The sequence below is a fragment of the Bos indicus x Bos taurus genome, chromosome 1 (assembly GCF_003369695.1).
Source record: "Bos indicus x Bos taurus breed Angus x Brahman F1 hybrid chromosome 1, Bos_hybrid_MaternalHap_v2.0, whole genome shotgun sequence".
Taxonomy (NCBI): Eukaryota; Metazoa; Chordata; class Mammalia; order Artiodactyla; family Bovidae; genus Bos; species Bos indicus x Bos taurus.
Genome location: NC_040076.1, coordinates 146,587,945 through 146,611,706, shown reverse-complemented (window position 1 = coordinate 146,611,706; position 23,762 = coordinate 146,587,945). Strand labels below are relative to the sequence as shown.

Genomic DNA, 23,762 nt, shown 5'->3' with positions numbered 1-23,762 from the left:
AGCTGTCTGGGTTTTCACTGGTTGCCCCCCGGCCCGAGATGGCTGTGGCTGGGTTGTCCCGCGCTGGGCAGGCAGTGTGGCCCACATGCCAGCCTGCCCTAGGCTTTAGCGGACTCCAGCATCACCGGCCAAGAAGGCTGGTGCCAGTGTGGGGCGGAGGCAGAGATCTGCTCACCGCCCAGGCGGGGACACGGCAGTGACAAAGTAGCAAGTCAGTTGTCTCCGAAAGGCGGATAGTAGAGGAGCCGGGCAGACTGGTCTAGGTTGAAAGCCCCAGAATGGGGCCTTGCTGGGTTATTCCTTGCAGCCTCAATGCAAAAGAGGCTGCCGGCATCTTCTGAGAGAGAATGAAAGCGAAGCATACACAAGTCTCTCCCGCCAAGAGCAACGAAGAAGTTGCCTAAGTCAAGCGTCTGAAGTGGCAGCTGAAGTCATTGAGATTGTGTGCTTCCTAACAGAAGCAGCTAGTGCGGGGTACCTGCCTGCATGTTGGCAACGAGCCTCTTGAAACGCACCGAGCTGTGGTTGAGCTCTGAGTGTGTGAGTATGTGTGTGGTGTGCATGGGCGTCTGGGGTTATCTTTGTTGGGAAAAAAGAGGGCCGCGCCTAAACAAACACAAAGAGGAACGCAGAAATGTCACCGAGACATTGCCGTGTGCGTTGGGGCGAGCCCTTTGACCAGCGCCTGCACAGCCTGTGGCTTAATGGCTTGGCAGAGCTGGGATGGAGTGGGATGGATAGGGGGTGGGGATCATTCATTTTCTAGCTACCAACGTTCGCGCGCACCCAAATAGTGTCTGTGACTCATTATTTATTCATCGAGCCAAGTGAGCCGAAGAATGCAGAGGGCTGCCAGCCACTTTGTCACAACAAACGCTATTGTGGATGCCACAGAGCCTCTGTGTTTCCGGGTCCCTGAAATTTAAACACTTGACAAAGATGTGTGTGTGTGTGTCTGTGTGTGTGTGTGTGTTGTAGGGAGAGCAGGATTTCAGGAGAAGGGGAAGAAAGCAAGTCATTAACCGATTCAAAGCTTCAAATTAAAGGGTTTTCAAGTGCTTCTTTACTGGCAGCTGAGGACATTTTAGTGAAGTTGAGTCATGCGCTGGGTATGAGTCACACATCCTCACGGCACTGAGCTCCTGCGGCAGAAACGCCGGCCGCTGGGGGTGAGAAGCTGTGAAGGGCCTTCTCGCTGCATTTCCTCTGGGCCTCTGACAAGCAAAGGAAGCAATATTTGTAGAATAACAGAAAGGGAAAAAAAAACCTTCCTGCCTCAACTCTGCTTTCAATGCTCTCTCCAAACGATGATTGTTTCCTATTCTATCAACTCAGGAAGGCAGATTCAGGAAATTTTTCAACATCCCACTGGGTAATAAATGGGATTTCGGTGTGCAGTGCTGGCCTGCCTTCCTGTCCTTACTGGTGAGACAGCAGAGCTAAGTGAGGGGGGACCTGGTGACCTGCTCAGACACCGGCAAAGACAAGGAGCTCAGCCCCTAAACTAGCCCACAGTCCCTGTGTCCCCAGGACGGAAACCGACTGGACCTGCCCCCAGGTTTAGGAACTGGTGGCAGCCTAGCTGTCAAGAGGAACTGTGTGCAGGGGACCCTAGCACCCCAACCAAGACTCAGAAGGGCTCATGGGAAAAGGTCTTTTCATTCCTTCCGGTCATTAAAAGGAACTCAGGGATGATTACAATCACTCACTCAAGAATATAATACGAGACTGAATTTCAGAGAATCAAAGTGAAATCTGGGCCATTTTTCACGGCTCAGTTTATCAAGGTGATTCGTCAGGCTGAGGGTTTGCATCATCTGGGTTCGCGGTCCACACCACTCATTTGAGTCTGGAGAGGTAGCAAAACAAACACTGCATTTGGTACGATGTGGGCCCTGCCTTAGAGCGCGACGCTAGAAGAATTGCCCTACTCTCTATTAAAGTCCATATTCTCCTCGCAGCTGGTACCCTGTTCCCCGAGCCTGGCCATGAGCAGCGCCCCGCACTGTGGTCATTTCTTGTCGCCTGTAATTTATAGCGTGTGTGCCCTCCCCAACTGCAGCTCCAAGCGAGCGGGGAAAATATCTTGTTTTCTTCCTGGGATGGCCCTTTATCAGTGCGTGCAATTCTCACAGGAGGAAACCCATAACTCATTTTTCGAGCAAGATACCCATGTGGAAATGGAGGCGAAAGAGAGGTGTGGGACCAAGCCAACCATTGTTCCCTTCTGGGTGACAGGCAAGCGAGAGTCTGAGAGCCTGGCATGCAAAACAAATGTGGTCTACCACAGAGAAGGCTGCTGCTGTGCCTTCTCACTGAATGTGCTCAGGCAAGAAGATGAGGCATGACTGCAATTCCCTGGCAGGATCCCCCGTGGTTCATGGCACGCTGTCCCTGCAGGACCCAAACTCGGGTCCCCTGATGGGGTACCGCGTGCGGGCCCGCAGAGTGGGGAGGGAATGCGGAGGAAGAACGTCAGTACGTATGTGTTTTTGTAAAATGCCTCAGGTAGCCGTGTTCTTAGAAGTGGCTTAGTGGTCTATGCAAAGCCTGAATGCTAATATGCCTCCGAGTTCCTAGAACCACAGGTAAAAATCTCGGCGGGGCTGACGCACCGCTGTCTTCTCGAGGTTATCTCTCAAAGGGAATTGCAGGAGCGGAGGCTGAACGTGTGAAGCATGCCTCTCCATGGGCCTCAGTTTGCCACTTCTTTGCAGAGAAATATTTATGAAGACATCTCTGGCTCTGCTGGAGGTTTAAGATCACATAAAGCTGTTGATTCAACTGGGTATCAGACACCGTGTGAATTCCGTGTCCGTTTGCCAAGGCTGCCATAACAAACAAGCATAGACTGAGTAGCTTAAACAACAGAAATGGATTGTCTCGTGATTCTGGAGGCCAGAATCTCATGGAGAATCCTGGTGTAGCTTTGGTCTTGGGAAGGCTTCAAGGCATCGGGAAGTTGGTTTCTTCTGAGGCCTCTTTCTTTGTCTTGTAGATGGCTGTCTTCTCCCTGTGGCCTCACGTAGTCTTCCTTCATAATTATCTATGTCATAATTTCATCTTACAAGGATACTAGTCGTATTGCATTAGATCCCACCATGAGGACCTCATTTACTCTTAATGATCTCTGCAAAAATTCACTCTCCAAATACAGTCACCTTCTGAAGCACTGGGAGTTAGTACTTCCAAGTATGAACTTGGGGAGAACACGCTTCAGTCCCTGACAGTGTGTCTTAGCCAGTCTGACTCCCCCGGACCCACAGGGAACCTGTACTTTTCCTAAGTACCCTCCTGGATGTGGAGGAATCAGATCCCAGCTCCCTCTATGTGAGATGCAACTCTTGCGTTCTGAAACTGCCCACACATTTTGAAACTGAGAAAAAAAAAAAGGTGTTAAAATCTATCTAAACTCACAATCAGACCCTTTGCTATTTAGTTCCTTTGCATGCTAAGAGACCTGTGAAAATGACAAGGCAATTTTGAAGTGTTAAAGCTTTAAAAGAGCAAAGAGCAATCCCCCAAGAGATGCCACCTCCTTGGCTCTGCCTCCTCCACAGGGATCGTCCCTGTAATTCCAGACCTTCCCAAGGCACACCCCACCCCTGGGGGTGGGAGACAGGCCACAGGAGGCCCCACACCTGCTCAGACTCCAAGGTCTGGCCCGGTGAGCTGCCAGGAGCAGAAGCAACTTTAGAAGGAACAGCTGAGCCAGGGGCTAACCGGCAAGCAAGCAGCCTGGGAGAGCTTTTGGACACCAAGAGGTTTCTCTCTTCTCTTGAAACAGGTCTGAATTGTGGACTTTGAAAAGATCTGCCCTTTTCCTGAGAAAGCGAGTGATGTTGGTCCATGGCACACACAGAATCTAAGAGAGACAGGCTTGGGGATGTTGGTCTAAAGCACAGAGCCCAAGAGCTTGTAAGCCAGGACGAAAAAAGAGAAGGGGCCAGGGCTGAAGAAGGACCAGGCAGACTTAGTACGGTGATGCCCTTTTCCTTTCTTTTCAGTTTTTCCAGCTTTTTGCCAAAATAGCATGAGACAGCTTTTTTCTTGATCTTTGGTTTCCTCATCTCTAAAGTGAGGATGGTATCAGATTAGCCAAAAAGTTCATTTGGGTTTTTCCGTATGGTAAAACCCGAATGAACTCTCTGGCCAACCCGATAGTAGGGCCTGTTGTTAAAGTGGCTGCAAGGACTAAATTAAACAACCCAAGTACAGTGCTTGGTAAAGTCATGAAAACCAGGCAGTTAATGTCGGCCACGGCAACTGCGGTTCAGCTTTCCAGATGATGCTTAGTCAAGGCCGTCTACTCTCGAAAGGAGAGGTCACGGGGGACCCCGGGAGAGGCCTCCCGAAGACAGAGACTCAGGGTGGGGAGGAGACGGTGTGGAGGGTCAGAACCAGGACGAGAGGGAAGGGGGTCTGTCGTGGGGGTCCAGCCTAGGCCGAGGTGGGGTAGCAGGAGCCCAGTGGGGTGTGGAATTTGGTGAGTAAATTAGCCATCCCTTCAACACCATGTCTCTCTTGCTCTATGAGAAAGAGGACAGAGAAAGGCTCAGGGCACTTTGTGTCACTTGGTGGGCTTAGCTTTTCAACGTCGTAGCTAGTTGGGACATGTTGAGACAGGAATCCCGATGGAAGTTTCTCCTCTTTGAGATCCTGGTATCACTTTATTTTCCTGAAGTCCCTTCTTAATGGAACAGCCACCTCCTTGCCTGGTGACCCTCCACAGGTCCCCCTGGGTCCATGCTTCTGGGGATATTTCTGTGTATTTGTCAAAGTCCTGGAGAATCCAGTGGATAGAGGAGCCTGGCAGGCTATATATGGGGTTGCAAGAGTCAGACATGGCTTAGTGACTTCACCACCACCACCACCAGTGAAGGCACCTTGGTTGCTTGGCAGGTTGGGGGTGGGAGTGAAGGCCGCACAGGAAACTCAAGTGAATTTTCTGTTTCTCAGGTAACTTCCTAGTGACCTAGATGAGTCATCAGATGTCTCCGTGTCTCGTCTGAGTTCTGCAAAAGGGACTAATAATGTTCTAGATGAGCTTGCCTCCGAATGGCCGAGTTCCTGTTCAAAATCTTTGAACATGTCAGAGAGAGGTACCATAAAATGCATCACAGTGTCTCAGTGTAACAACATGAAGCAATTTTTAAAAAAAAATTATTTTATTTCCTAGTGGAAAACAGTGATCCTACCATTTCAGATATGGCAAGCATTTTTCCCAAATTCTCTTAAAATTTTTTTTTCCAACTCCCATTCTTAAGAGAGCTCCCCAGAAGCTACTCTGGTACCTGAAAAGTGTTAGTCTCTCAATCCTGTCTGACTCTTTGCAACCCCGTGGACTGTAGCCTGCCAGACTCTGTCCGTGGAATTCTCCGGGCAAGAATACTGCAGTGGGTTGCCATTTCCTTTACCTAGTCCTTAAAGTTCGCAAAATAATCGTTTTCCAAAAATTTTGTTCCTTGAGCTCCCCTGCTCCTTCTCCTCAAGGCCACCAATCCTATCCTTCAGCCTCTTTGCTGAGAAAAAAAGCCTCAAGTAATGTGTTGTACTTGGCCTACTTATGCCTGCCCCAAAATATCTATATGATGCCCCAGGGTGGTAGAAAGGGAGGGAGCGTCTCCTTCAAGAGCTTTGCAGACCATGCACATAATCAGGGAGTGCTTTCAGAGAGCTATGGGTGGTTCCTGGACATGAGTTCAGTTCAGTTTAGTCCCTCAGTCATGTCCAACTCTTTGCAACCCCATGGACTGCAGCCCGCCAGGCTTCCTTGTCCATCACCAACTTCCAGAGTTTACTCAAACTCATGTCCATCAAGTCAGTGATGCCATCCATCCATTTCATCCTCTGTCATCCCCTTCTCCTCCACCTTCAATCTTCCCCAGCATCAGGGTCTTTTCCAATGGGTCAGTTCTTCGCATCAGGAGTTTCAGCTTCAGCATCAGTCCTTCCAGTGAATATTCAGGACTGATTTCCTTTAGGATAGACGGGTTGGACCTCCTTGCAGTCCAAGGGACTCTCAAGAGTCTTCTCCAACACCACAGTTCAAAAGCATCAATTCTTCAGCACTCAACTTTCTTTATAGTCCAACTCTCACATCGATACATGACCACTGGAAAAACCATAGCTTTGACTAGATGAACCTTTGTTGGCAAAGTAATGTCTCTGTTTTGTAGTATACTGTCTAGGTTGGTTATAGCTTTTCTTTTAAGGAGCAAGTGTCTTTTAATTTCATGGCTGCAATCACCGTCTGCAGTGATTTTGGAACCCAGAAAAATAAAATCTCTTACTCTTTCCATTGTTAGCCCATCTATTTGCCATGAAGTGATGGGACCAGATGCCATGATCTTAGTTTTCTGAATGTTGAGCTTTAAGCCAACTTTTTCACTCTCCTCTTTCACTTTCATCAAGAGGCTCTTTAGTTCTTATTCACTTTCTTCCATAAAGGGTGGTGTCATCTGCATCTGAGGTTATTGATATTTCTCCCAGCAATCTTGATTCCAGCTTGTGTTTCTTCCAGTCCAGCATTTCTCATGATGTACTCTGCATATAAGTTAAATAAGCAGGGTGACAATATACAGCCTTGACATACTCCTTTCCTGATTTGGAACCAGGACACAAAACAGAGTCTGAAGCCTCATGTAAGCTTTCACCTGGTGGACAAGTAAGCTGGACGCTCCCCTGGATCATACAACCTTCTCTTTTCATCGAAGGGACATCCGTTCATCCTCTCTTAGCTCCTTGAATCTCTTCCTTCCTCCTCCCCTTTACTGTCCTGACAACACTGAATGATGCCAGAGAAAGAAAAGAACAATTCAGGTAGAGTTTTATGCATCCCAAAGACGACTGAAATGATGCATTTTCTTACAGTGACATAAAGAGCTTGAAACTCTTGCTAGGGTTTACCGGTAAGAAGTATGTTAAGCTGTACATTAAGGGGAACTTGACTACAGTGGTTCAAGCAGCCAGGCCTTGGTCCAGCACGGGCGAATGTGGTTCAGGAGTAATTGTTCCACTTCTGGTACAGCAGGATGCTCTTGTGTTCTGGTTCCACCATAAGATGCCTGCACCTCAGATCTGTCCAGGCAGGAAGGAGATGGGGCCTCAAACCCTTCTTCTTGGAGCTCTGTCTTTTTACTCAAGAAAGGAAGCCCCTCTCTGCCAGCTCCCTCTTATGTATCTCATAGGCCAGAACCATGTCACAGGGTCTCTGGCTGCAAGGTGCCCAGGGCAGCAGACGTGGCACTTATCAGCTCACAGAGCAGAGGAAAGCAGAGGGGAAGGTGGGTGGGAATGATGTCAGGGAGCCCAGGGCAACATCTGCCAGGCTACATTGTTCCCTGGCAGGTACCCTGGCATTCCTGTTGATATCTCTTCTCCTATGTCCTCCATGTGGGCTGTGCTTTGAAAATACACACAGAGGCGGAGTGAACTGGGAGACTGGGATTGAAATACACACACTATTGATACATGTCTGCTTTCTCAGTCATCTCTGACTCTGAGACCCCATGGACTGTAGCCCACCAGGCTCCTCTGTCCATGGGATTCTCCAGGCAAGACTACTGGAGTGGGTTGCCATTTCCTCCTCCAGGGGATCTTCCTGACCCAGGGAACGAACCCATATCTCCTGAGTTTCCTGCACTGGCAGGCAGATTCTTTACCACTGAGCCACCTATGTAGCCCGGATACTATGTCTGAAATAGATACCTAATGAGAACCTGCTATAATAGCTTAGGGAACTCCAGTCGGTGCTCTGTGGTGACCTAAATGGGAAGGAAATCCGTAAAAGAGGGGATAGGTGTACACATATAGCTGATTCACTTTGCTGTACAGTAGAAATCACCAACATTGTAAAGAAACTACTCCAATAAAACTTTTTTAAAAAGAAGAAGAAAATACACTCAGAGAAGCTCTGAGTTATTCCTTCAGTCCTTGGAAGTTGCCAGTGGATCCTGGGGGTGGGGAGGATGGTATTTTTTCTTTTTTTTGCTTTATGAAAGAAAATGAAAGCACCTTTAAGTAAAGGTCTTGAATTTTTTTTACTAAAGTATAATTGACTTACAATGTGTTGATTCCAGGTATCCAACAAAGTGATTCAGTTATATACATACATACATATATATATATATCAGATATATAGAGAATATATATATATACATCCTTTTCAGACTTTTTCCATCATAGGTTGTTATAAGGTATTGAATACAGTTCCCAGTGCTATACAGCAGACATTCATTGTTTATCTGTTTCATATATAGTGGTGTCAGTCTGTTAATCCAAGCTCCTAATTTATCCCTCTCCACTTTTTGTATTTTTTATTGGAATATAATTTCTTTACAATGTTGTGTTCGTTTCTGCTATACAACAAAGTGAATCAGCTATATGTATACATGTATCCCTACCCCTCTCTCTTGAGGCTCTCTCCCACCATCCCATCCCACTCCTCTAGGTCACCATAGAGCACAGAGCTGAGCTCCCTGGGGTATAGAGCAGCTTCCCACTAGCTAGCTATTTTACACATGATTGTGTACCTATGTAGTGCTGCTCTTCCAGTTCGTCCCACATTCTCCTTCCCCTCCATGTCCACAAGGCTATTTGCTACATCTGCATTTAGAGCCTGTCATACAGAGTGACGTAAGTCAGAGAGAAAAACAAATATTGTGTATTAATGCATATACATGGAATCTAGAAAAATGGTACTGATGAATGCTCTTTCATTTTTTGATTTACTGAAAGCAAAATAGGCAAGAGATGGGATGAGTGGGACAGGGGGCCTGTCAAAAGGGAGTCAGGGTCACACCTACCTTCAGGGTCGAAACCCAGAAGCACACTTGACTCTCACAGTGTTACAAAAACAACCAGCTTTGTATAGACCGGAGTGTTGCTTATATAAAAGCCACCACACCTGGCCCCTGGGTTGATGTTTCTACTAGTAACTGGAAATAGTTTCCTTTTTTCTCTTCCTCGCTCTTTTGAATTCTCAAAACCCCACGAGCTAACCCTCTACACCTTTTTTTTTTTTTTTTAAGAGAATTCTTTTCTGCAGAATTTCTGGAGGGAAATTGTCTTTTAAGTCACCCTCCTTAAATTTACCCAAGGGTGTTTTATCTCTGACTGAAAGACAACAACCAGATAATACCCCTCTATCTGGGAGATAGAACACTATTCATACCTCGTATTTCCGCAAGTTACAGATTATTTTTGCTTCGTAATTACTGGCCTGTCTACTTCCTGAGTCTGGATGCAAATCTACTTCCCTGAAAGTCAATGCCTTAAAAAAAAAAAAAAAAGCCTTTATTCAGTTTTTCCCTGAAATAAGAAATAGTGTAAATCTTTCATCCTGCTTTGCTGCAAGATGAGTGAACATGGAGAATCGTTGATTTTGTGGAAGACACTGCCCTCCCTGCCCTTGGCCCTTCTGTGTCTACTCTCAGATGGACGGCTCTTTAAAGAGTGGGCTCTCCCAGACAGTTCGGGGGCCCCAAGGTAAAAGGTCACCCAAAATAGAAATCACAGTTGGCTAGTTGGGCTTGTTCAATGGCTCTGCTGCTTTCAAGACTGATGCTTCTTTGTGTAAATTTGCCACCTGTGCTAAACTGATTCAAAGCTAAGGACTCAACTTGTTAAGTCTTGAAGCCATGTCTATTGGAAGAAATATGTCACTGACATTTTGCAAAACTTCTGCCCACCTTCCTTGCCAACCATCTGATTTTTACTCCTGGTCTTTTGGATGTCCTCTGTGAAGACTAGGGCTCCTAAAAATAAACCCTTTCAGATAGAGAACAAAATTATAAGATATGAGCCATAAATCAAATATAGCATTGGACCTCAAAGCAAGCCTCTGTTTCCTCTTCTCTTTGAGAGCCATATTGGTCCTGAACAGCACGTAGGTTTTTCTGAAAATGTATAAGAATTCAGATTTTTTTTATTAGTAGGATGTCTTAAAGAAAGACCTAGAAAATATTCCAGTGGTCAATTTGCCAGATAGAGATATATTAAAAAGAGCAAACAAAAGTCCGAACCCTGGGATTAACAGATACACACTAGTGTATATAACATAGACAGACGATAAGGACGTACTGTACAGCACAGGAAACCACCTTCACTGTCTTGTAATAAGCTGTGATGAGGGTCTGAAAGACCTATGATGGGAAGGAGTCTATGTATACACACACACACACACACATATAGCTGAATCACTTTGCAGTACACTTGAAACTACACAACATTGTAAAACAACTATACTTCAGTAAAAATAAAGTTAGAACCCTGAGTACATGGCTCACTGTTCGGTGGTCACAGGCTGTTGTGAGTGGAGTGTTTTCAAGGAAGCTAAGCATGGTGTCAGAAAATCTTTCATTGCTCAGTGAAGGAACAATCTCCATCTTCGACACACACACACACACACACGAAGAGATCACATATAACCTTTGATGTTAATTTTTATTACACTTCAAAACGTGCAAAAGAGAATAGACAAAAATACATTCGTTTGGGCGCCATTTTTCCAGGAGCAGTTTCAACGCCAACCACGGTTTGCTGTTTTATTACACAGCTTCTGTTTGCACTTTGAACTACGTGCTTGAGGCCGCTTACTCCACACCATCTGCAAGCTGCATCTGTGCAGCCCCATCCACCTCGCTAACAGTCACAGCTGAACTTGACATTAACCCACTTTGAAAGTATGCAATCTGTAAACTCTGAAACTGCATATAGATATATACACACACGCACACGGGCTTGTGCACACACACACACACACACAGCCCATGCAAAAGTCTGGAGGAATTAGGAGGAAGGGGAAAATTAGCCATATCTTTTATGAGTTTGCTGTCATGTCTTTGCCTTTTGCAGCCTGGGGTTAGTAACACAGAGGGACTGAGTGATGACGAAGTGATCTAGGCACTGGTGGGAATGAACGGAAACTCCCACTGCTGTTTTATTATTATTGACTGACTCCACCGTTCAGAAAAATCAGGATGGCTATGACTCCCGAAGTCCAAGAGGAAAGGAACAGTTACCAAACAATTTTAAACAAATATTAGGGCTGCTAAAGGGGTGGGGTTGTATAAAGAAGTACAAACACCAACAATGGAAATTCTGTTCAACTGCCAATCATCCTGCATCATTCAGTTCAGTTCAGTCGCTCAGTCGTGTCTGACTCTTCACGACCCCATGAATCGAGACAGGCACGCCAGGCCTCCCTGTCCATCACCAACTCCCGCAGTTCACCCAAACTCGTGTCCATTGAGTCGGTGATGCCATCCAGCCATCTCATCCTCTGTCGTCCCCTTCTCCTCCTGCCCACAATCCCTCCCAGCATCAGAGTCTTTTCCAATGAGTCAACTCTTCAAATGAGGTGGCCAAAGTACTGGAGATCAGTCCTTCCAAAGAACACCCAGGGCTGATCTCCTTCAGAATGGACTGGGTGGATCTCCTTGCAGTCCAAGGGACTCGCAAGAGTCTTCTCCAACACCACAGTTCAAAAGCATCAATTCTTTGGTGCTCAGCTTTCTTCACACTCCAACTCTCACATCCATACATGACCACTGGAAAAACCATAGCCTTGCCTGCATCGTCACTTCATTAAAAAAAAAACAAAAAAACTACACTTCCAACATGCTTCCCACTAGATTGTGTTCAAAACAAAGAAGTAATTGTATCCTAGAGGTGGATGAATCTGTTTAAAAACAAATGAACTATGAGACATATAAACTATGAGATATTATCACATGTGATACATTCTAAGGTGTGTGTGTGTGTTTTCTATATATAGTTCTATCTAGTTTCAACTGGCATCTGAAATTATATAACTGTTATATATAAAACTACATAACTATAAAAATATTTTAAAAACTATATTTTTTGGCTGGAATCATGTTAGACACCTCTGTGCTTTACGGCACCGGAGACATTCCCTTGTCGGAGGTCCTACCGTGGGTTCAGTGCCTGAGTCAGAACTGGAAATTGGCTTGGCTCTGCTCCTGACCCTAGAGTTTTGCAGACACTGGACTTCAGGGGCTGATTCCACTCTGGGGCCTAAATACTCAGCAGACTCTTCTCCTCATCACCCTTCATTCCATCACCTCAGTCAGACGCCACATCTCTTGTCAGGCTAAACCCCTTGCTCTGTGTGGAAACATCAAGTAGACAATTTCTGTGGAGCCCACAGGCCCGAAGACCCACCACAGGTGCGTACAGGAGGTGGAGCCATCCCACCAGTGCAGCCTGGATGCTCTCTCCTGCCCAGGGGTTCTAGGTCTCATCTCTTACCCAGAAACCCAGCACCACCCAAGCCAAGCATCCAACTGTACCCAACCGCCCCCACCCCCGAGGCAACTTTACAGTCAAGCAGGTTGGTTCTGATGAGCATCTCTTGTGAAATCTGGATGACCAACAGAAGGGCAAGTGCCTGTGTCCACACAGAGGGACAGAAGGTGTAGGCGGTGTCGCGCTGAGGCTGCCAGCCTCCCGTTCTCCAAGGGCCCCCGGGAAGTGGCGGATGCTCTCTTCTGACCAAGTTGGAACCCAGCTATGAGTCCCATCGAGGACATATGTTCTCGTGGCCCTCTGCATTCAAAGCTCTTACTCTCAAAGGTGGCCTCCCTCAGGAGAAACATCAGTCTGTCTCTCTGTCTCTCTGTCTCCCTCTGTCTCCCTCTCTCTCTGTCTCTCTCCCTCTCTCTCTGTCTCTCTCCCTCTCTCTCTCTCTCTGTCTCTCTCCCTCTGTCTCTCTCCCTCTGTCTCTGTCTCCCTCTCTCTATGTCTCTGTCTCTCTCCCTCTCTCTTTGTCTCTGTCTCTGTCTGCCTCTGTCTCTCACTCTCACTGTCTCTTTCTCTGTCTCTATCCCTCTCTGTCTCTGTCTCTCTGTCTCCCTCTGTCTCCCTCTCTCTCTGTCTCTCTCCCTCTGTCTCTGTCTCCCTCTCTCTCTGTCTCTCTCCCTCTGTCTCTGTCTCCCTCTCTCTCTGTCTCTGTCTCTCTGTCTCCCTCTCTCTCTGTATGTCTGTCTCTCTCCCTCTCTCTTTGTCTCTGTCTCTCTGCCTCTGTCTCTCACTCTCACTCTCTTTCTCTGTCTCTATCTCTGTCTGTCTCTTGTGCACACACACACACGCACACACACACACATACACACACAGAGGCAGGTATTCAAGTCCCATGCTTTCAGGATTCTAGTGGCTCCTCTTCGTCTGAAGCACTCAGTTCAGCAAAGCTGCTTCTGAGTGGACCAATAACCACTGAACAGCAAGGCAGTCACTTCCAAACACTTCTGATCACACCAAATAGAAGTAAAGCTTATTTTAGCATGCCCCCTAAACCTATGCATATTTATTTATTTAGAAACTACATGCCTGTGCTACTGTACTCACACTACTGTACTGTATAATTATAGTACGCGCAGTGTACAACACACCCCCAAAATAGAAATTAAAATAAGATGAAAACTCAAAAGGCAAATTATGATGGTTTTCCTTCCCCTCCCTTGCTCCTGCATGAATACCTCAGTTTAAATCAGGAGGTCCCCAGGTAATATATATTTCATGACCACTGAGACTCATTTTATATCAGCATCCTTGAGTCCATCAGCTGGAAGTTCCAATAGGTGTGTTTGGCTTGGTTTGGGTTTTTTTTTTTGGTTTGGTTTTTTATTGACATACAGTTGGTTTGCAATGCTAATTTCTGATGTATAGCAAAGTGATTCAGTTATACACACACACACACACACATACACACACACACACATATATATATATTCTTTTTGTCTTCTTTTCCATTATGTTTCATCATAGGATAATCAATATATATAGGTCCCTGTTCTCTACATTTAGACTTTGTTGTTCATCCCTTCCACAGATAATAGCTTATATCTGTTAACCCCAATCTCCCGCTCCATCCCTCCCCCAACCTCCCAGTGGTGTTGAAGTATCAACTCTACTCCAGAAGGAACTGTGTGTTCTTGAGCCCCAGGCTCTTGTCTATGAAATGTCATTGGTGTAGAAACCACAAGGTGGGCAGACCTGACCAGCCAGTAGATCAGGGAGCAGGGAGCCCAGAGCTTGGGGCCAGGAGATTGGTTTCTATCCCCTATGTGAACTTGACCTGCTACCCCAACTTTGCAGAGCCTGGGTTTCTCATCTGTAAGTGGGTGCAGTGATCCAGATGATTGTCTAAAGGATAGGAGATAATATATAAAAAGTAATGGACACAGAGAAGTCAATAAGGAAAGGTAACCATAGGAAATGCCACTGAAGGTATCTATAATGGAGGCAGGGAAGGAGCCTCTGCTGAGCCCAGAATATGGCCTGGCAGCTGTGCCAGGAAGAGCACCACATTGCAGAATGGAGAATTGGGTCTCTTCCTCTCTCCACGCAGCCGTGCAGAAGTGGTCTTAGTGCTCCATGGCAGAGGGCTGAGCTTACAGATATTAATGCTGACCACGTGCGTGCTAAGTCGCTTCAGTCATGTCTGACTCTTTGCAACCCTATAGACTGTAGCCCACCCGGCTCCTTTGTCTGTGGGATTTCCCCCACAAGAATACCGGAGTGGGTGAAACCATGACTAAGCCTCTCTTCCCAACCAGATAGTTGTCAGTTTACCGGCCTGGCCATTCGTCTGGAATAAGACTAGTTTGATTCAATGAGGCACTTCCTGAAAAAACCTTTAGGAGGCGCTCTTTCTGAGAATCATGAAAAGCTGACCCTGAACTGGGAAGACTTGGAGAGATAGCATCTATTTAAATGCTGGGTGTAAGGTGACTCTCTTGCCCCATCCTAGTCCACGTCCTGGGACCCAAGTATGGAAGAACCCACCAAACGACACTCCCACCCCCCCGCAATCAGGAACCTCAGAACCCAGTCCATCCTTCAGGAAGCCAGGGAGCCTCTGGGAGCCCGCCTGTCAAAACCCTCACCCTGGCCAGGGTTTTCAGTGATGCTCCCAGTAATTATTCACATCCAGCTATTCCCATGGTTGGGATAAAAACTCCACCCAGAAGCAGGTGATTAGCAAAAATGGCCTCACACCATCCTGACGACAGACCTCCCCCAACCCCCCAACAACCCTCGTTACAAAGCCAGAGACCCACTCCCTAATGGGCCTTTGGGAATCATCTCTCTGTCCTTCTGCAAATATCTGCCATCTCAAAAGCCCACATCTCCAGCCCTCTGACATCATTACAAATCCTTCTCTCAAGCAGGTGGGTTTGAGGTTTTCTTTCTTTTTTTTTTCTCTCTGACCTTATTCGTACAAAAGGCACGTCTCATCTGATTATTCTCCAGCGAGTTACCACAGGGTCGCACGAAGTTCCTTCCCTTTCTCCTAGGGCTCCACGTGGCAAAGGACACAATAATTAATTACATGCGCCCCCCCCCCCCCCACCTCTTCACACAAGCCAGCTCCCAGCCAGCCAGCGAGAGTCTGCTTGCCTAGAAGCAGGGAGCCTGGCCAGCTTCTAATTGTTGTTATGCAAACATCGTAATGGGAACAAATTAAAAGGCACTCAGGCTAATTATTCTTCACAATAAAAAAATAATAATAAACTAATAAAGCTCCTTTGGAAAGGTGACTCTGTGTTACACTCGATTTCCTTATACAGAGTAGGAAGGGAAATAAAGATTTCATGATGTGAACAGAAAGATTATCACTGAGGAATTCTTGTGACTCAGAAAATGCCCTGCCATGCTTAGAGCCAGCTGTCTACACCCCAGGGCCTGGCCTGACCCCCAGCTCCACTTCCCTTGCTCCTTCTTCTTCCATCTACCCTCTGTGAGTTCCACTTGACCTTTTTTGAGGGTGAGTTCTTTCTGGGGAGTCCTGGCCTCAGGTCCAAGCTGACCCCCTCTCCCCACAGTGGTCTCCCTCTGAGGCCGAGTGCCCCCCTGCCCCCGCACCACCGCCGTTTCGTGTGACAGATTTTACCCCCCTCCCACATCAGTTTCCAGATGGCTCAGCTGGTAAAGAATCTGCCTGCCCAATCCAGGAGACATGGGTTTGATCCCTGGGTCGGGAAGATCCCTTGGAGGAGGAAATGGCAACCCACTCCAGTAGTCTTGCTGGGAAAACCCCATGGACAGAGGAGCCTGGTGGGCTATAGTCCATGGGGTCGCAAAGAATTGGACATGACTGTGCGACTGAGCGTGCAAGCACACAGGCACGTCTGGTTAGAACCCAAAAGGTCATTGACGCAGAAGCAGTCATTTCAACACAGCCTCTTCCCTCTAAGTCAGCTTTTCTATAAGAACCTCACAACCTGAAGGAGTGAAGAACTGAGGGACCTTGACCCCATAGCTTCACGTCAGCCTGGACCACCCCTGTGGCCTGGGCCTGAGGACAGGTTCTGGAAAAGTCCGCCATGGGGGAGTGAAGAGAGGGAGTCCTCCATCTCCTCGGGGAATCTGTCCCACTCTCCCACCTCCCTACCTCCCCACGCCCCCAGCCCCGACTCCCCACGGCCCCCAGGCTCAGTTACATCCTGCTTCCATCACACTCCTGTTGGGAAAGCTTCTGGTCTTCACATGGGATAATTAAGTGACACTGTTGCTTATAAATGATGACAAGCACAGCTAACATTCGCCAATAGTTTATAATGTGTCAGGCACGATTCCTCCTTCATCTCTTTTAATCAAAAAACTTGTATGTAAGTACAACTCTTTTTTTTTGAAAGTGACTGTTGTGGGTTTTTTAATTAATTGGTGTTGGAATCCAGAAAAATAATATAGAAGATCTTATTTGCAAAACAGAAATAGAGACACAGATGTAGAGATAAGCACAGTTCTTAATCCCCAGTTGATTAAGATTTTGAAAGGAGGATGTAGCAGAGATGGGTGAAGAAAGCCGCCCCACACAGCTAGTAGGAGGCCGAGCTGGGCGGGGAGCACAGACCCTGTGCCTTACTCACTCACTCCCACCTTTCAACGTGGGGCAGAGCCTGTGTGTAAAGCCAGCTCTGTTTCCTGCTGTGCTGCCTTGGGCGGACGGCCTCACCTCTGTGGGCCCCCGTTTGCTTCATCTGCACAGAGTAACGGTGATGACGCTCACCTCGTAGACAGTCATGAGACCTGTGTTAGGAATGGCACAGGATACCTCGAGTTGATCTTACCGCTTGTAAAGCGCTTTTTCTTTCTATCTGATTTGCCCTTGTGCATTAGACACCATTCAGTTTGATGTTCCCCTTTCCCTTTTTACACAGCAAGGCCCTCCAAAGTCCCCAAAGTGAACCCTGATCCCATCATTCATGTCACCGTGTGTGGGTATCTGATGCCTCCTGGCTGCTGGCTGCGAAGGACTGATGTGTGGGGTGAGGTGTGCAGTGCAGTGACAGAGGAGCCTGGGGCTGATGCGGGGTCTCTCCTGGGGCAGTGTGCGCCCTTGCACCCTGGTCAACCCCTCCCTGGAAAACTAAGAGCAGCTGCCTGCGATCTCTCAGTCCTGGTATTCTTTTTTTTTTTTTTTTTTTTTGAGGTCTGTGTTTATATACATATATATATATATATATATATCCAGTCTTTGTCACCATAGAGCACTGAGTTGAGTTCCCTATGCTACACATTAGCTTCTCATTAGTTATCTATTTTATATATAATATCTATAGTGTATATATGTCAATCCCATTTCCCAATTCATCCCACCTAGCCCCCTTCCTCCCTTGGTGTCCATACGGTTGTTCCCTATATCTGTCTCTATTTCTGCTTTGCCAATAGGTTCATCTCTACAATTTTTCTAGATTCCACATATACACATTAATATACAATATTTGTTTTTCTCATTCTGACTTACTTCACTCTGGATGACAGTCTCTAGGTTCATCCACATCTCTGCAAAGGACACAGTCCCTTTTCTTGGCTGCGTATTATTCCATGGTACATATGTGTCACATCTTCTTTATCCATCCCTCTCTTGATGGACCTTTAGGTTGCTTCCATGTCCTGACTATAGTAAATAGTACAAAAGAAACATGCCCCCACTGCAGCTCTGGTTTTCTAAGGAAGGCATCTGGCATCATGCAGCCTGACACTTTGCCCTCTGTTAACTTCACCAGTGTTGACATGGGGGTGGACTCTTTCTTTGTTGAGGGGACCTGTGTGTCACAAGAAGTGTAGCTGTGATCTGGGTCCACACTGACTAGATGCCAGTAACTCCACCTCTCCAAAATGTGACAACAAAAGCTGCACACAGGCTCCAGTGTCCCTGAGGGCTACAGTTGCCCTGTTTGAGAACTACTGGTCCAGAGATCTCTTAGGAACCAGTGTACTATGATCACTTCCTATTTATTTATGGGCCAAAGAAATAAAAAATGTAGAGGAGACTGAGCATGTTTTAACTCAACATTCAGAAAACTAAGATCATGGCATCCGGTCACATCACTTCATGGCAAATAGAGGAGGAAACAATGGAAACAGTAGCAGACTTTATTTTCTTGGGCTTCAAAATTTAAAAGACATTTTTTCCTCAGAAGAAAAGCTATCACAAACTTAGACAGAGTATTAAAAAGCAAAGACATTACTTTGCCTACAAAGATCTGTCTAGTCAAAGCTATGGTTTTTCCAGTAGTCATGTATGGATGTGAAAGTTGGACCATAAAGAAAGCTGAACATTGAATAATTGATGCTATTGAAATGTGGTGTTGGAGAAGACCCTTGAGAGTTCCTTGGACTGCAAGGAGGTCAACCCAGTCAACCACAGAGGAAATCAATCCTGAATATTCATTGGAAGGACAGATGCTGAAGTTGAAGCTCCAATACTTTGGCCACCTGGTGCAAAGAACTGACTCACCGGAAAAGACCCTGATGCTGGGAAAGATTGAAGGCAGGAGGAGAAGGGGATGACAGAGGATGAGATGGTTGGATCACCGACTCAATGGACATGAGTTTGACCAAGCTCTGGGAGATGGTGAAAGACAGGGAAGCCTGGTGTGCTGCATTCCATGGGGTCGTAAAGAGTCAAATATGACTGAGTGACTGAACAAGGAACCACAACAGTGATTTGATCCTCCACAGCATGGTTGTGCTCCTATACCAAGCTTGAACCCTGGTCCCACCCCATCCCTTACTGTTGATTCAAGCTGTCTGTAACAGCTAGCAGTCTATGAGCAGAAAGCTTGAGAGCAGAGTGATCCATATTCCCCATAATTAAAAGCAGAAACTAAAACCATCCATGATCCCAGTCTACTGAGGACAAACCAAAAAGAACTAATATGCTAGGATTACTTTCCATCGGAAGCCGGGCCTGTTAACTCAATCTTTAATAGTGTTTCTACTGAAAAAACCAGGGCAAGGGAGAGGAAATTAGGTCCTCCTAGAACAACGCCTCTAGTTTGCTTTGGTTAACGTGCACGTGTGTGTGTTCAGTCGCATCCAACTCTTTGACGCTATGGACTGTAACCCACCAGGCTCCTCTGTGCATGGGATTCTCCAGGCAAGAATACTGGAGTGGGTTGCCATTTCCTCCTCCAGGGGAACTTCCAAACCCAGTGATCAAACCCAAGTCTCCTGAGCCTCCTGTATTGGCAGGCAGATTCTTTACAACTGAGCCACCTGGGTTAATGTACATAATGATTAAATTCAGAAAACAGAAGTAAGCTGATAAGAAGTGCTAAGAAAGCACTGATGGAACCTCAAGTTTTATTGAACAAGCACTATTGTGTAGCATTTTCCATGGGCTGGGCCCTGCTGTAAGTGCCTTATTACACACAGAAACTCATGTCATCATCGTCATCTAGACACCAGAGACAATTAGCCTCCTTTTTGACACATGAGTGGCTAGGGCACAGAGTGGTCAAGTGATTTGTCAAAGGCCACACAGCTGAGAAGTGGCAAGGCTGATTTCACCTGTAGTCTGGTTTTGGATCTTGAGCACTTAACTATTGAACTGTGCCTCTTTCCATGACATAGTCTTCTAGAGAGGGTATAACCTGGACACTCATATCATCTGGAATAAACTCAAAATGAGTAATCTGAGTCTTTAATTACAGACATCGCGGGATGGTAGACTATGGTTTGATGATGAAAGAGCTCTTAACTGTTGACACTCCTAACAGTGTGTAAAGAGTTTGAAGCACATGGTACTGTCAGTCTGAATCTTTCCAGTGCCTGATTTTGAATAATCCATTTTCCTTCCTTTTTTGTAAAGGGATTGTTAGCAGGTCTTTGATGAGGCTCTTGAAATCTAGAAAATAGATAATCAAAAAGACCAGCTAATAACTGATCCAAGGACCTACAAATCACTGACGATTTGGTCAAACGTTTCAAAACTCCCAAAGCACATTCAGTTTCACTTTTGTACACTCTATTTTCAAGTCCCTTCTAGAAGGATATTTCTTCATGCTGCTCTACACAATTTCCATCACACCCCAAATTTCTGGTAGCAGGATCATTAACCTAACTGGGCTGTTGATCAGTGGAGGGAAATTATTGTGCATGTTATGAGTGCTGGGACATGTACCCACGGTGGGTGCTGGGTATTAGAGCAGGTCTCCCCATATCCCCACACAGACATGAATGGACATGATCTGTGTTTGCTCCCTGAAGCAACAGGGATACCAGAGTGATGCTCTGATGACCAAGTCTTCTAGGATACCCATTGAAGGATCATGCAAAAGACCACATTCTAGTTCTGGCTGGTGTTTATTCAGTCCATGGAGCTACTGTAGCACCCACTGAAATGTTATCAATAATTCAAAACTTTCTGTTCATGGAAGCATTCTCCTAGAGACTAAATTCTTGGAGACAGAAGCTTTTCTCATTCTCATTTTTCTCTTTATTCCCAATACATGGCAGTGTGCAGGCACTCAACAAATGTTGGATGGATGGATAGATGAACTGAGGGGTGGACCGATGGATGAATAGATGGATGGACAGATGAGTAGATAGAACATTGGCGCTCCATCAGCCTTGTACTTACTGCTGAGCTGTAGAAGCCCCAGTGGGTGTAACAAAAGAGTCCACAAGTGACCATTTAACCCTCCACAGCATATTTGTACTCCTACACCTGATTCTGTACCCTGGTCACATGCTCTGTACAACCACGGCAGGGAGCAAGTAACTAGGACCTCCACCCAGACTTGGTTCCCCCTTAAGACTTGTGATCAGCTAAGAACAGGAAGGAGTGTGTGGGCATATTGGAGCAAAGAAGAGCAGGTGGCAGGGGCTGGTTCCACTTCTGTTCAAAGAGTGTCGAGCTAGAAGTCCTATGGATGTTCCTCGTGGGAGGCTAGGCAAGTGTAAGAAGAAGCATTAATAAATGCTATGTAGCCAAGGAGTTTGTTTCTGTTCCTGTGCTTTAAATAGGATACATATGTGTAAAGAAGAATGCCCATGACCAAGAGAGTCATAATCACAGGACTGAAAATGAGGTCCAGTCCATTTCCCACTGTGTTACCTCTACAACAGCAAAGATCAGAAAAGATGCTCTGTATTCCTGTCATCTGCTCTAAGAAACTTTTAAATGGGAAATCTTAACTATCTCTTTTCCTGTTCGGAAGAGGGAAGTTTTGGAACATCAGAAACAGCGGGGGATAACACACAGTAGATTTTGTCTGAAGTTCTAGGGCTTGGCTGTCTTGGTGAAGTCAGGGATTGGGCATGCATGTGGACTGTCCTGCTGGACCTCAGACCCATTGTGCCCAGCACCACGTCTTATATCCTTCAACTGATTATTGTTGTGTAGTTGTTCAGTCGTGTCCGATTCTTTGCGACCCACCAGGATTGTAGCCAGTCAGGCTCCTCTGTCTATGGGATTTTCCAGGCAATAATATAGAGTAGGTTGCCATTTCCTTCTCCAGGGGATCCTCCTAATCAAGGGATCAGACCAGAATCTCCTGCATTAGCAGGTGGATTCTTTACCATCTGAGCCAAAAGGAAAACCCATCTGTCAGTTTAGGGGAGCATTATCTTCAGGGAAATGTTGGGCAGCTGATGTTGTATTATGTGGCTTCCCCTTCCATTCCAAGACTTTGGGCATCTGTTGAATTGTAGGGCCTGGTACTGCAAATCACCCCTAACCATTCCCCAAAAGTCCCTCTGTACATAAATCCCCTTTAGCCAAGCCTGAACTTTGGGCACGTGGAAACACCCAACTTTGTCCATATGCCATGTCTGTGCAGGAGAGGAATTCCCTGAAGGTTAGACCTCATTCTTTGTTCCATTCAAGAATGTTCCTTAGTGGATCTTCTGTTCAAATAAATGCCTTCTTATCTTTGTAATTGGCATACTTTTCTTTAACATTTGGTCTCCTGGTTCCTTCCTCATGGGTTTGTTTGTTCAGATCCTTTCTTTTATTGAGATCATATGTAGGGAACTTCTTGGCAGAGTAGTCCCTCCTCCTTACTTTTCCTATTTTCTTCTCTATGCCTGTCACCTTTGAATATCTTAAATCAGTGGTTCTTAACTGGAGAGAGAGGGTGAGAGGTGTGGGGGTAGTTTAGTCCCCAGGACACATTTGGCAATGTCTAGAGACATTTTGGGGCTTCCCTGTTTGCTCAGCTGGTAAAGAATCTGCCTGCAATGCAGGAGACCTAAGTTCCATCCCTGTGTGGTCATGGCTGGTGGGGAGTAGCAGAAGTAGAATCCATGGGGTAGAGACCAGAGGAGCTACTGAACATCCTTGATGGCACAGAATATCCTTGCCATCAACAAAGAATTTGCTTCTGTTGTTTAGTCACTAAGCTAAGTTGTGTCCAACTCCTTAGTGACCCCACAGACTACAACATGCCAGGCTCCTCTATCTTCCAGTATCTCCCAAAGTTTGCTCAAATTTATGTCCATTGAGTTCGTGATGCTACTGAATCATTTCATCCTCTGTCGCCCCCTTCTCCTCTTGCCTTCAATCTTTCCCAGAATCAGGGTCTTTTTCAATGAGTCAACTTTTCATATCAGGTGGCCCAAGTATTGGATAATCAGGTCCCACATATGAACAGTTGAGAAATCCAACCACCAAAATGATGGTTGTAAAGACATATTTCTGCCCTTTATTCCCTTTTAGCATTTTACTTTCTAAAAAGTGCAACCCTCCTTGCTTTTTGAAATTGGGAAAATGACTGTGCCTTTAGAACAGGTATGTGTCAAAGGGTAAATGGGGAACCTGTGAGGCCTTAGAAATTATGTCACTTTGGGATCTCCAAGGACTTTCTTGGTTCAGGATCCACTGTAGGCATCTTAATATTATAAAAAGGAATTCTAATATGTTTTCTATGTGGAGGGAGGAGTTATTACTGTAAAGAGATGATCTGGAGACTATCATAAGGACTTTGAGTATCTAAGGAAAAGGAAGAAGACAGAAGAGAACTGAGTATGAAGAGTCATACTGAAGGGACATTGAACGTGAAAGTGTTAGTTGCTCAGTCATGTCCGACTCTTCACGACCCCATGGCCTGTAGCCAAGCTCCTCTGTCCATGGGATTCTCCAGGCAAGAATACTGGAGTCAGTAGCTACTCCCTTTGCTGGGAGATCTTTCTAACCCAGGAATCGAACTCAGGTCTCCCACATAGAAGGCAGATTCTTTGCCATCTAAGCCACCAGGGAAGAACCCCAAAAAATATAAGCTGCCATTTGTGACAGCATAAGTGTTAGTCACTTAGACAGGTCTGACTCTTTATGATCCCATGGACGACAGCCCAACAGGCTCCTCTGTCCATGGGATTCTCCAGGTAAGAATACTGGAGTGGAAGAATACTGAAGCCCCTTTCCAGGGCTTCCCAACCCAGGGATCAAACCCAAGTCTCCAGCACTGCAGGCAGATTCTTAACCATCCGAGCCACCAGGGAAG

At 46.2% G+C, this 23,762-nt stretch overlaps 1 protein-coding gene across 2 annotated transcripts in view; it reads left to right on the top strand.

Moving 5' to 3' along the window:
- Positions 1 to 23,762, top strand: part of RUNX1 (runt related transcription factor 1) — a 274,012-nt gene that overhangs the window by 772 nt on the left and 249,478 nt on the right. The window lies entirely within an intron of this gene.